Genomic DNA, 13,238 nt, shown 5'->3' on the forward strand with positions numbered 1-13,238 from the left:
TACATCTTTGACAATTATTTTAGATATTTCAGGTAGCCCAACTTTGAAAGGCCATAACTCACAAACAATTGCTCTAATTGGCTATCATAATCACTTTTTGAAAATGCTAGCTTCTGATCTACAGAATCAAAATCACACTAGCACCCTTCCATTAAGTTTTCGGACCTCATACTAGCACTCTAAGGCCTCCAATAGTGAGCCTAAAGATTTTTCTACAAATTTTTCCATCAAAAATCTGCAATAACTTCTCTGATACTTATGTTTGAGCAATAATATTTTAATCATAGGCTTACAACTCTAAAATAAACTTTCCTGTAGAAAATGAGAATACTTAAAGCTCATATGACAAACTAACTGAAAATAGAATGTTCCCATAAATAGTAACCACCCTGTGTACTAGTCCTTATTAAAATAGAAAAGACTGAAATATAAATATATTTGGGGTGATGCAAGATTTCTCTTACACCCAAGATGCTCCTGCATCAGACACCTAGGGTAATTTGAGAAGTGACTCTATCAAATCTCAGGTGTTAAGAGGAAAAACAAAGTGATCAACGTCCTCCTTTGCTAGCCATGATGAATCCTCTACTAGCCTCCCTCTCCATTTGACCAGGTATTCCTCATAAGCTATGTTCCTTTTACTTTTTCCAACATGATTGTCTAGTATCTACTCAATTTCCTTTGTAGCCAAACTAGTTGCTAGAATACTCCATTGTGTTTCTTTAACTTCATCTTCATCACCTCCTTCATAGTACTATGTCAAATTGAAAATATTGAATACTAATAAATTATTCAATTCAGTAGGAAGCTCCACTTCATGAGCATTTCAAGAATCATGTATTTTCACTATCTTGCATGGGCCAAACTTTTTCATCTTTAGCTTATTATATGTACCTACTAGAAAATGCTCCTTCCTCAAATGAACCATGACTTCATATCCAATCTAAAATTCCTTATCCTTCCTTTTCACATCTACCTTAGCCTTATACTATGTATTCATCTTTATGATGTGCTTCCTCACCTCCTCATGGATGTTCTTCAAATGTTCAACAAAATCTTTTACTTCAACACTACTTATCTCTCCTTTATCCATCTACCTCAATTTAGAAGCATTTCTGGGAGTACTCCCATATACAATTTTGAATGGTGATTCACTAGTTATCCTATTGATAGAATTATTATATGAAAATTTTGCCCATGGTAAAATCAGATCCCATCCTTTTGGCTTGTTTCCAACCAAACGTCTTAGCAAGTTTCCTAAACTGTGATTCACAACTTCTATCTATCCATTAGTCTATGGATGATTTGATGAACTAAACTTCAAATTTATCTTCAACTTCTTCCACAATGTAAGCTAGAAATACCTAACAAATTTGGTATCCCGATCTAAAACTATACTCTTTGGTAGGCCATGTAGTCGCAACACTTCTTTGAAAAACAATTTTGCTACATGAACAACATCACTAGAATAATGTGAAGAATTGCTTGGTAGACAATTTTTGTTCTATCAAATGGTTGTTTCAAGAAATTAAGGCCCTTAAGGAAAAGAACAACCAGGACACCAGTTAGAATACCCATAGGGTTCAGGAGACCACAAGAAAGAATGCTACCTAGGTTGGTAACTAGAACATCGATAGTAGCCAGGACACCAAGGATGGACAAGAGGATAGAATCTCCTTGGTTGAATAGAAAAGTCCAAAAGTTTGAATCCATCCACTAGGTGCTAACTAAACAAATTGTGGACACCCTACACACTCTGAACAAGAACATTGTCAACTTGAGTGACTCTCTGATGAGAGTCAGCTTAGGTAGGGACACTGTACAAAAGATTGGGATGGATTTTGGGTAGGTGGAGTTTTCTTAGATTGAAACTAGGGACCATGTAAACAAGGTGGACTAGGTGGAAACCTAGAATAGCAACCAAGAAGAAGCATATAGTTAGAAGGACAAAAAAGCTTCAAAAACTCTGTAGGACTTGGAGAAGGACAACCAATAGTCTATTTCATTTTTGGTTTTGTTCTTTGTTTTGGTTTCTAGCCTTTGCGTCTTGGCCTTGGGCCTTTTTTCATTTTTTGGCTTTTAGTAGTAGTCTCTTGTTAGCTTGAACTTTTAATTTTCTTTTTGTTATGCTATAAACTTTTGGGTTTCAAGACCCCTATACAACCTATTTTACTTAATCAAAAACATCACTAGTCTTCTTGCTAGGAATAAAATGTTCCATCTTTGAAAATTTGTCAACCACCACAAAAATAGAATCATGCCCAGGCTGAGTCCACAGTAATCCAAGAACAAAATCCATGCTAACATCCTCCCATAGCTTCTCTAGTATAGGTAATGATTGATACAATCTTGTATTTTGCTTCACTCCTTTCACCATCTGACATACTCTGCAACTCTATACAAACTTCTTCACATCTTGTTACAATTGTGGCCAATAATAATTCTCAGCAACCAAAGCTATGGTTTTATCCCTACCAAAATGTCCATCCAATCCTCCACTATGTTTCTCCTTGATGAGATTCTCTCTCATTGAACTTCTTGGGATGCACAATTGGCTTTCTTTGAAAAAAATACTATACTGGATCATGAAATCTAACCACCTTGTCCTATCAAGTGTAATAGGTTCTATACAAGCCTTTCATACTTCACCAAAATTAGGATCATCTAGATACAAAGTACTAAGTTCCTTGAACCTAACCACCTCTATCTACATTTTTGCTAGCAGAAGTTATCTTCTACTAAGAGCACCTACAACTTTGTTAGACTTTGTACTCCTTTGTTTCAAATTAAATGTATAACTCTACAAAAACTCAACCCACTTTAAATGCCTTTGGTTCAATTTTCCTTGACTATTCAAATATTGCAAAGCTTGATGATTAGTATACAAAACAAACTCCTTAGGAAGAAGATAGTGTCTCCATTTCTTCAATGCTTGAACTATAACATAAAATTCCTAATCATAAACATGATATTTTATTTTTGCATCTTTCAACTTCTTAGTAGAATAAGCAATAGGTCTACCTTCTTGGCTCAAAACAACTCCTATTGCAGTATCACTAGCATCCTAGTCTATTTGAAACACCTTGTTAAAATTAGGAAGTGCTAAAATAGGCTATTTAGTAACTTTATATTTCAATAGATTAAAACTCTTATCGACTCCTATAGTCCATTTAAACTCTTTCCTATCCCCTCTCATTGTTTCAATCAAGGGTCCACAGATACTGCTAAAAATTCTTATGAACTTTCTATAAAATGTAGCTAGTCCATGAAAATATCTTGCCTCTATCATACTCCTTGGAGTAGGCCATTCAAGGATAGCCTTCATATTCTCTAGATCCATTTTCATACCTTCTACTAAGACAAAAAATCCTAGGTACATCAACTCCTTTACAAAATTGTACTTCTTTAGGTTTATCAGCAACTTTTCTTCCCTCAACTTATCAAATATTTTGTGACTATGGATCAAATATTCCTCCAATGTATTTCTAACGATCAATATATCATCTAGGTAAACAATGAAAAACTTACCCAAAAATTCCTTTAGTGCCTCATTCATGAGCCTCATGAAAGTGCTTGGTGCATTGGTTAGCCCAAAAGGCATGACTAACCACTCATACAGTCCTTCCCTTGTCTTGAAAGTAGTCTTCCACTCATCACCTTCTCTAATACAAATCTGATGGTATCCACTCTTTAGATCTCTCTTCATGAAATTCTCAACTCCACTCAAATAGTCCATAATATCATTCATCCTTGGTAATGGAAATCTATACTTGGTTGTGATCTTGTTGATAGTGCAAAAATCTATGCACATCCTCCATTATCTATTTTTCTTTGGTTCTAATACTATTGGTACAACACATGGACTTAGACTCTCACAAATCAACCCCTTTTTCAACAACTCATGAACTTGTCTATTCAACTCTTCACTTTCTACTAGTGTCATTCTATGTGCTTCTTTTTTTGGCAAACTAGCTCCTAGAACCAAATTCACCTAGTGACTGATCTTCCTCATTGGGGGCAATCCATTAGGTACATTATCTGATACAATATCAAAAAATTCTCCCAACATATCTGCAATTTCTATAGGTACCTCCTCTACCTCTTCTTTACTATTTTTTGTAAGTATAGAAAAACACACATGCTTATGCTTCATACCTTTGTGAAAATCTTTTCCATCAAAAAAAATATTCTGGCAGCACTACATACCTTTTCTGTTTTATCCTTCAATGATTTAAACTTATGTTTCACTCCATCCTTGGTCAAAGTTTAGGTATTTGCTTGCCCATTATGTACAACATGCCTATCAAACTGCCACAGCCTATGTAGCAACATATCACATATGTCCATAGGTATAATATCACATAGTACCTCATCCTAGTAGCTTCCAATCTTGAACTTCACTGAGCACTGCTCATTGACCATAACCTTATGGTCATCTTGCACCCAAGTAGTATGGTATGGACATGGGTCTTTCTATCTCTTTAGCTTCAACTTGGTGACCATTATTTCTAACACCAGATTATTAGTACTTCTACCATCAATAATCACATCACAACACTTATCTTCACACCTACACCTTGGTAAAACAAACTCCTTTTAGTAGGTTCATTATCACCACTCAATAGGACTCTTTTATTAACTAGGACTTCTCCTCTTTTAGCATCTTTAGAATGTGAAGATTTGGCATCTTCATCAACATGTGGAACTCTAGTTGGGCCTTTAGTTCTTTGATCTGTCCTTCCTTAGCACTAGGTACATTCAAATTCTCTATGCCCTTCTTCTTGGTAGTGAAAACATTTCCCACAAAAGCCTCCCCTTCCAGATCATTTTCCTCTACCTCTTGCTCTCTGATCTTTATTGTTCTAATCATGGAAATGAGTGGAATTATTTCACTTTTGTTTTTGATTGCTACTTCTAGCCTCATCCTTGTTCTTATGATCATCATTATGGTATCTATAAGATCGTCTGCCAGATCTTCCACCATGACCTCTTCCACTATTCTTATTATCAAACTTCTTGCTCAATTTTTCCTTGACTCTTAGGACAAACTAGTATGCCTCCTCAATACTATTCATTTGAACCAGACTCAACTCATCCTAAATTCTTGGCTTTAACCCATTAAGATAATGGGTGACTTTCTCCTTATCAACTTCTACATAGTTTTTTCTAATGAGAACTCAGTAGAACTCTTTGGTATACTCTTGAACAGATTTTCCTGCTTGATTCATTCCTTGCATCTTCTTCAATAGATCAAGCTCATAAACCATAGGAATGAATTGTCACTTCATTTTAGCTATCATCTAATCCCATCTGGTGATTTTGTCCTTTCCCTTTCTATTTCACTCCAATCGAACCTCTTACCACCAAATCTTTGCATGTCTATTTAGTTTTTCCTTTGCAAACTTGACTCTATCTAGACCCCCAATATCTTCATACTCAAAGTACTCCTCTAGTTCATTGATCTAATTGATCAGCTCTTTTGGGTTAAGATTTCCTAAAAATGTGGGAACCTCAAACTTAGGTCTTTTTCTAGTCTTGGAGATGGCCCTAAAAAATGTCTCTTCCTCTACGTTTAGAACTGCCTCTACTCCAACATTTTCTTCTACTTCATCCTCATCCTCACTTTCATCTCTCATAAAAAGATTTATTCCTCTTCACATTTTTTCTTCCAATGCTTGCATTTTCCTTTGGAGGGCTCATAAATCCTCAGGTGTAACACCTACAACTCTTCCACCATGCTCTCTTCATGGAGGTATTTCCTACTTCTACTAAAACCCTAGTACAAACTACCTCACAATTGATGATCTATCTACACACTCAGCCAAAACCACAGTCCTGACACAAACTACCCCACAATTGGCAATCTATCCACACACTCAAGAACTCTAGCTCTGATACCACTTGATGAAGGGTGCTCCCCTTAAAACCATAAAATCATAACAAAAAAGAAGAAGCAATAGCCAATGTGAGAGCAAAATATGGACTTTGAGTGCTCCCCTTAAAACCATAAACTCATAATAGAAACAAAGAAATAGTAGCCAATGTGAGAACAAAATTTGAACTTCTTATTTGCACCACAAATGTGAAATTGTAGAATTCTCAAGTATAATATGCTAACCCACATGGGCGCCTTCATTACAATAATCTACAAGACAAGTTGTGAACTATCACCAAGAGTTGTCCTAGACAATGTTTAGGCCCTTCTTAAATAGGTAATTTTATGTCACTCGAGAAGGTTCTAGATATTGAAACTTAATACCTAGAGCTGATAGATCCTAACAATACATATAGAGTAAACCAAATACATCTTTGACAATTATTTTAGATATTTCAGGTAGCCCAACTTTGAAAGGCCATAACTCATGAACCATTTCTTTGATTGGCTATTATTACCACTTTTTGGAAATGCCAACTCCTAATCTATAGGCTCAAAACCCTTCTAGCACCCTTCTATCAAGTTTTTGACCTCATTCAAGCACTCTAATGTTAGAAATGATTTAGAATAACTTAGAGGGGGGGTGAATTAGTTATTCAAGGTCCAAATGTCCTATTCAAAATTTTCATCAAGTAAAGTGTGCCCATCAAACTTGTTCATTCATCTAAGCTTTAACTTTCCTATTCAATAAGTTATTATAAATCAACATGCAAGCATAACACATGAAAAGATCAACACATAACATAGTGATTTACATGGAAACCCAATTTGGGAAAAACCACTGGTAACATGCTACTCAATTCTCACTCTTCTGAAGTGATGCCTTGTGAAAGGCTTGCCTTGTAGGCTACAATACACTATTAAATGTGACCTGGTTAAAGGATTTAACCACCCTGTTAGAGGTGGGCTTGATTAGAGGACTTTAGAACATTCACTTGGAATGCCACCCTATTAAAGGATTTACAAATGGTTGTTAAACTAACCTAAGTCCATAGAATTTTCCTTTACCCTAACTGATACAATTGCTAGAGAGTAATAATAAGGGATTTTGACCTGATTGCAATTTACAACTTATCTTGCAGATCTCAAATCACTCTTCAGCTCATAACATTGCCTTGCTTCAGTTCTTTTATAGTTTTCAAAACTTTCCCTCCTTTCAAGCTTTGTCTCCTTGAGTCTCCATGCTCAATGTACTAGTACAATCATCGTCTTCTGACCACTTATCAAAGTAGAGTCTTTTTGCTCTATTCTTCCTTCTCCTAGATGCTTTCAACCACTTCAAAATTTTGCACTCTAGCAGCTCTTGCTTCTTAGTCTATGACTCCTTAAATTGAAGTCTTGGAATTTCTTTTCTCGCTCGATTCTTCTCTCCTTTAATTTTTTTTTGAATGGATTAGGTAGGATTCATTGGATCTAACCCACATTTTGTTTCTTCTAGAAACATCATGAAGAATCCTCTTGAATTCACTCAAAAATAGTTTACATAGAATTATGTGCCACCAGCTCATCATCCTTATCCTCCAACTAGTTCACAAAATTCAAGGCAAAAACTCTACTAGCTTAGATCTGATGAATCTTTTACATTTCCAATAATGTAGTAGCTCGACACTATTGAAATTTTGGTGCTTGACACATAGTGTGTTACTTGACACCAACTACATTTTATAGATGCTTAGCACCTGAAGCTCACTCAGCACCTACTAAGATTTTATGACACTTAGCTCCTTCTATATCACTCAGCACACACTATATTTTGCATTTGCTCGGCTCCAACTGAAAATTTGCTCAACTTGAACTAGCTTGCTTGACACTCACTAATGAACTTAGTTAAACTTTGTAGTCAACCTTGTTCCAACTTACACTTCTAATGTTTCTAAGTGTGGCTAATCCTCTATATCTTTTAGTATGTTATCAATACATCATTTAACCATTGTCTTAGTTAATATCATAACTCAACCTTTCTCTTAGGTGCTCTTGTTACATTTTGTTAACTAAACCTCTTCATCAATCAACTAAGTGATAGTACTTTGATCTTATAAGCAATTGTCATTCCTACAACTAACATGTTTGACATCAATGACAAAAAAATGATTGAAAACATTCTTTACTAACCAACTTCCTTCTTTGCAACAATCTCCCTCTGTGATCTTCAACAATGATCTTTTCAATCAAATTTCCAACATCTAAGGCCTCCAACGGTGAGCCTACAAATTTTTCTACAAATTGTTCAATTGAAAATTTGCAATAACTTCTCTGATACTTATGTTTGAGCAATGAGATTTTTATGGTAGGCTTACAACTCTAAAATGAACCTTCTTGTAGAAAATGACAACATTCAGAGCTCATATGACAAAAATAGCAAGTTCCCATAAATAGTAACCACCATGTCTACTAGTCCTTATTAAAATAGAAAAGACTGAAATAAAAATATTTTTTGGGTGATGGAAGATTTCTCTTAAACCCAGGATGCTCCTACATTAGTTCAAATCTCAAAAATCTATACAAACTATGATAGATTTTTCATGCTTGGAGACTAGAACAATGTTTGATATCCATTCAATGTAATCAATATCATGGATGAAACTAGCTTTTGGAAGCTTTTCCAATTCATATTTGACAAGTAATGCAAAATGATGATGCATTTTTCTAAGTTTTTGTTTGACTGGTTTAACTCCTACCACAATAGATAAATGATGCATTATGAGATTAGGATCTAAACCTGGCATGTCTAAATATGTCCATGCAAAATTTATCTTTTTCTCTTGGAAGAAGGCAATGAATTCCTCTTTTTCTTCTAGACATAATGATTGTGTAATATTTATCATGTGAGGTTTTTCCTCTATTCCCAAGTTGATCAACTATGTTGGTTCTATCAAAATTGATGATCTTTCCTGAAAATGACTAGGAAGTGCATCAAATATCTCATTTGTAGGCACCTCAAAGAGGTTTTCAACTTTGGATACATCTTTTTTTTTTTTACTATTTTAGGTTCTGATACAGCCACAATGTGGTTTTCACCATTAGACTTTCTATTTCTTTTCTTTTTTATTGTGTGATTGAGATCTTTTATGTTAGTTTTAGTCATGTTGACGCTTTGTTCACTGGTAGAAGATGTTATAGGTTCAATAGTGTTTAAGTAGTAGGCAAGAACATAGTCATTGTGGAATATAAGGACTTCACTAGATGCATTGGAATTCCAATCTATGAGCTTAGGATAGTTAAGTGAAAGAGATGTGGTGGATTCAATAGCATTCACAGTATAATCATCAAATACTTGCACAAGAAATTTGAGACCTAGAGCGACTTCATCCACAAGTGTGTTCAAATGCCTTTGATTTCTATTGTCATCAATTAAAGACTCAATGAGAGTAGTTGAATGAGACTCATCTGACCCAACCCTAGACAATTCACATACTTTGACCTAATTTTCATAGACATGAACTTGATCTATATCTTTTTCTATGGTTGAATCTAAGAGAGAATCAAATTCATATTCTCATGAATATGTGTTTCATGGAGACAAATTATAGAATTCCCCAGTAGTAATAGGGACCCATTGTCCTTCATCATCTAGATTTTTAAAAATTCACTCAATAAAAAAAACATGACTAGACTCTCCTTGTTCTTGTTGGACATGGGGAGAATCAATAGTGTCATCAAAAGAATCACTATCACCTTTTGCGATATCAAAACATGGTACAGAGTCATCTTGTTTTGTGAAGAATTTAGCAAGATCAAAAAGAATTGGATAAGAATAAGGATTCTTATCATCAACATTGTCCTCATGGTCATTTGAATCAACTTGTAACTCAGGGTTAGATGAACTTTTAGGTTCTAGTATAAACTTGTTAATCCCTAGATGAAAGGGAATCTTCTTGAAGCCTAGACTAGATGTATCTTGAGATCTTCTAGCTATTTCTTTCATAGGATCAACCAGACCATTTTTGTTGTATCCAATAAAACCATTCCCCTTGTATCCAAAGCATTTCATTATTTAAGACTTGGACCATACTTTTCAGGAGTAATTTCTTGAGACTATTCTGTGAGTTCAATTGGAGTTTCTTCTTTGTGTATCCATCCAGAAATGGCTCCATTTTCATCTTCCTCCTTGAGAGGTATAGTAGCTTTAATAAAGATACCATTGTACTTAGTTTGAGGTGACAATAGAAAAGGTCTCTTCACTTTAGATGGTCTCCCATAATGATGGGGAGACTCAAGAAGAGATGTCAAAGATAGAATTGGTTCTATGTGATATTCACCCATCCTAGTTTCTTTCAACTTTAATGATTGCTCGATTTGTTTCATCTTATCATTGTGATTTTTTGTAGACTCCCTATTAGAAGTTACAAAGATTTCAATAGATTTTAGAATGTTACAAGTATAGCTAGTATTTTTAGGTATGGTGACTTCAAAGCCATGAAATGGAAACTTGATGCATTGATGGTAAGTTGAGGGCATAGCTTGCATTTCATGTATTCATGGTCTCCCTAGCAAGATTTTGTACACTAAAAAAATTTCAAGGAATTGACACGTGACATCCCTTTCCAAAGGACCAACTTGGAGAGGCAAAAAAACAAGACCTAAAGATTTACACTCCATTTTATCATATGCCTTGATGGTTATCTTGCAATGATGGTTAATGGACTCTTTAGAATAGCCCAATTATCTAAGCAGAGTAGCATAGACAATGTTTAAACCAGCTCCATTATCAATGAGTACATGGTGGACACATTTTTGGTGTATCATGACTTCAATGTGTAAGTGTTGGTTATGTGGATGGCTCAATGAATTATTGTCCTCCTCAGAGAAGGACATATAGTAAGGTGAGGTCACATGAACTACCATAAATTGGAACCTATCAAGATCAACATCTTGAGGTACATTTGCCTCAACGAGGGCTCTGTTGAGAATCTACCTATGAGTAGGTGAGATTTTGAGCAATTCAAAGAACATTATTTGAGCATTTGTTCTTTGTAATTGATCGAGGATATTATAGCTAGTAGCCATAGAAGATGTTATAACTTTTGTAACTTTTCCATATGGACTAGCAAGAGGTTTGTCTTTGTGTTGTTCTAACTCAGGAGTAGAAGGTGTAGGGCCTTTGAGTACTATCTTGGCATGGGAATATGTAACAACATTGGTAGAAGATTGTGATGGTTCATTATTAGATTTATTAGATGTAGCACCCCTTATTAAAAATGATGTCTTAGGTTTAATGTTGTCTTGTTTTCCCTTGATGATGATAACATCACAATACTCAAAATCCTCTAGTTCAACCATGTGGACTATCTCATCATCATTAGAGTACATATAGTTGATCTTGTTATGAGTTTTCTCTTTTTTCATAAGATAGGAATGGTTCCTTGAAGACTTATGATTCGAGTTCTTATTATGTCCATCTACAACAATGTCACCATTGTTAATTAAGTCTTGAACTTTGTGATACAAGTTGATGAAATTACTAGTTTTGTGACCTTTGTTATAGTGGTATTCACAAAATGAAATTTCATTCCACCATGAAGGTCATGGTTCTGGATCATAAGGGTGAGAGTTATCCAATGGAGAAATGAGCTTGTTTTGTAGCAAGGTCTTATAGACGACATCTAGAGGTTCACCAAGAGGTGTGTATTCTTATTTTTGGTGTGTGAACCAAGATGAGTTCTTCAATTTTTTTCCAAATTTCTTGTTGTCAGGAGGAGATTATCCAATGTTTTTAGATTATTTGGTGTTTTCTATAAGATTGAAAGTTTCTTCAGTGGGCTTAGGAGTAATGTTGTCAACAACTCTATCATGTACCACCTCTCAGTTCTTGTTCACATACTTAGATTTATCCTTCTTAGAGGTTGACCCTTGTTTGGTGTCCTTTTGAAGTGTTATTTCACTCTTTTTGACCATAAATTCCTCTATCTAGATAGCTTTTGTGACCATGTCTTCAAAGGTTCATGGACCTTGAAGTTGAACTTCATACCCAAAGTTAGGTAAAAGATTATCCATGAAGATGTCAAGTTTTTTTTATTTCAGGAATATTTCAAGAATATTTGGTGTAAAATTGTTTCCATCTCTGAAGGAAAGTGCGAAAAGGTTCCCCAACTTTCTCCTTAAGGTTACACAAGTCTCGTATGTTAACTAGATTTTATATGCTATGGGAGTACTATTAAACAAAAAAAAATAGCAATCTCATCAAATGTTTTGATACCAGTAGCCAACCATGAAAAATATTCCATGGCTTGACCACCTAAACTTTGTGGGAATAAATGCATGAGATATGTCTAATTATGCATAAATTACATAGGCAAGGAACTGAATTCCTATAAATGATCTTGGGGATTAAAAGTTATGAAGTATTTATCATACTTGGGTAACTCAAAACTTCTTGGAAAAGGAGGCATGTCTATACTCTTATCAAAAGGAAATGGATAAAGAGTGTCTAGGGTATGTGTTTCTATTGGTTTGTGCTTATCACACATCATTTGGCATAACTATTCTTGCATGATCTTTAGGTGTTTTTGCAACTTGGACATTTCAATTTTCTCTTCAAGTATAATGATTATTTTGACATTAAATTGATGAGGTAGCTTGGCTCCCTCTTGAGTGAGTGTGAGAAGGTATTTCTCTTTCTCTTTGTTAAGCAAGATTTCCATGACTTTCTAGAAGTGTTTATCCTTATGAAATCTTTTGAAATCTTTAGGAAGTATCTCTTTGTTTTCCTTATTCTCATCAATAAAAGGTTCTTTATGTCTTTCATTCCTTTGGTGATCTTGTTCTCCACTATGTCCTCCATTTTCTAGGTCTTGATCAACCATTTTAGGAATGTGATAAGTTTCAATGTCTGTTGATTGAAAAGGTCATCTAAATAAGAATTCATATGTATGACCTTTTCTAGTTTTAGGATCATCTTGATATAAGGGGTTCCTAGTTTGTTGTAAGTTTATGGAAAACATTCTTTGAACATGAGGGGATCTAACAAATGAAAGAGATTGTGAAGACTCCTCACTAGATGTACTAGATACAAACCATGTATAAGCTAAGAAGCAACCTCAACTACAATTATGACCCATAGCTCTACCTTGTCTAAGTCTATGGAGATGAAACCCTTTTGCACTCCTTGTTGCAACAGTCATAGAAAATGACCAAAGAAAAACCCTAGACAAGGAACACACTAGAATGTAGCCTCAAAGTGAGATATGAGTGTTGTATACTTAGGCATGAGTCATCTAAGTAATGGCTAGAATAGCCAAGAGTTATGACTTTAGTGACACAAAGTATGAAAAGCACAAAAGGATAGAAAAAGCTAACTAAATGA

This window comes from Cupressus sempervirens, chromosome 5 (genome assembly GCF_028749045.1).
Source record: "Cupressus sempervirens isolate cs-2001-9-10 chromosome 5, ASM2874904v1, whole genome shotgun sequence".
Lineage (NCBI taxonomy): Eukaryota > Viridiplantae > Streptophyta > Pinopsida > Cupressales > Cupressaceae > Cupressus > Cupressus sempervirens.